The following is a 2,124-nucleotide window of genomic DNA, read 5'->3' on the forward strand; positions in this document are numbered from 1 at the left end:
GTTTTTTCTGTTTTGGTTCAGTTGTGTATATACCGGCAGTAGCACCTCACTGCCATGTATGTTATTCCCCAGAATACTGTCAGACAATCTAATGCTGTTTGTATTTATTGGTATGGAGCAATCAGCCTGCTGTTACCAATAAGGTTGTTTGCCTCGTTGTCTCAAAGCCGAAACTGATGATGGACTCCACCAGTTTCCCCCTTGCCACCACTCACTCCGGTTCCCTGACTCATTATTTTGTGTGGTTTTAGGAATCTGGGTGATCCACTGCCCCACTCTTAGAGGTGTTACCCCCAGTGTTACAGTATGATTAGACATGAAAAGTGTTAAGTTTCCTTTACATGGCGCTTGCTTTGGTCGCTGTAAAATGACCGCCATGCCTCTTTTTCCCTGCTGGATGATGTGACCCTGCATATCGGGGTTTATTTTGTCCTTCCTTCTCCATGTTATTGAACTGATGATTTCTTCGTTTTGTAACGGCTGCTAAATATTATTTGCTTTATAACTTATATATTATGGGATCGTTACTCCTTTTCTTAGACTAAGGATAGGCACTTGGTACAAGGGATCATTGATTCTTTTTAAAGAGGTATGAATAATTGCATAAAGAATTTAGGAAAAATACCAGTTTATTAGCCAAGCTTAAAGCTGAACTCCTGGGTTGGAAAAGAAAAATACCCTACGTACTGTAAGGATTAAATGCTTGTTGAGTTTAGAATGTACAAGAATAAGGTGAAATATGTACTGTACCTTATTCCTGGCTCCAGTAGGCTTCCTCCATCCATATAACTAGTCCAGTACTGGTGTATCCCAAAGGTGCCCAGTAGTTAAAGTAATACAGCCTTCTTTGATACCCATATACATTAGCATGTTACCCTTGCAGTGCAGGGGACCCAACTGAAAAGGGTGTTTTTTTCATTATATTTAAAAAAAAAAAAAAAAAAAAAAAAAAACTGTCCCTGCATCTAAATATAAAGTTTGCTTATGGCCCGTACACACTATCTGAAAATCAAACGAAAGATACCGCTTTCGAAACGAACGTACGATAATCGGATCTTTAGTACAGGGCTTTCGAGAGCTGATCATGACAGTTCATCTGATATTACCAGATCGTCCAATTTTCCTTTAATCAGTACAGTTGTCGTTCAAAAATACAATAGAAATGCACTATAACACATGACATCACTTCCGATTTTATTTTTTATTCTGTTGTACGAGAATTTTCATTCTATTTAATAACTTCTCCATTTTCGATATGCGACAAAAAAAAAAAACCCCACATACGATCTGTCTGATTTTTTCGGATCGTGCGTACGGGCCATTAGTCTTTAGCTTTCCCCTCGCCAATGTGAAATACAGCACTAAACATTCCAAAGAAAAATAAATAAATCTAGTTGGCCTTACATCCCAGGCTCCGCCTGCAATGCCAAGGCAAGTGTAATGTGGCCTTCTAACAAGATCCTTGGGAAAAGAGGGCCCCAAATCTCAGCACATGAATATCTTCTAGTGAGATTTGGGGTACTGAGCTTTCCCAGGATCTCACAGAAAGCTGAGGTTGGAAGGGTTTCTTCCTTTTTTTTTTTTTTTTTTTTTTTTTTTTTTTTGTAATGTTTATTGCCTAATTTTTACATGGTGGCTAAAAAATAAACAGACCTTTTCATTTTGATGCAAAGTCTGTTTTAATGGCCAGGGAACAAGCTTCTCAGCTGCCAACAATAGATTAGGCTCAAAAATGTTTAGCACCTGCTGTCATATTTTAGGCATATTTGCAATCTGGCTCCCTGGATTTGCTACAGAGAGAAGGCCAGCAGTTTACCAAAGCTTTCCTTGCTGTTGTAGAAAGGACCTTTTTGACTTATGACAATGCTGAAACTTCATGCATAGCTCTTGGGCAGCTGCTGTAAGCAGTTGACTTCATGGTCAGAGGTGTCCTAGGAACTGTGGGGTTGAATTACTAAAATTTGGAGAGTGAAAAATGTGTTGCAGCTGTGCATGGTAGCCAATTGGTTTCTCACTTCAGCCTTGTTCAATTAAACTTTCACAAAAAAAAAAAAAAAACTGGAAGCTGATTGGTTTCTATGCAGAACTGCACCAAGTTTAGTAAATCAACCCGTCTGTGTTTAT

The sequence above is a fragment of the Lithobates pipiens genome, unplaced genomic scaffold, assembly GCF_037356315.1.
Source record: "Lithobates pipiens isolate NorthernLeopardFrog02 unplaced genomic scaffold, aLitPip1_a1.2 Scaffold_23, whole genome shotgun sequence".
In the NCBI taxonomy this organism is placed as follows: Eukaryota; Metazoa; Chordata; class Amphibia; order Anura; family Ranidae; genus Lithobates; species Lithobates pipiens.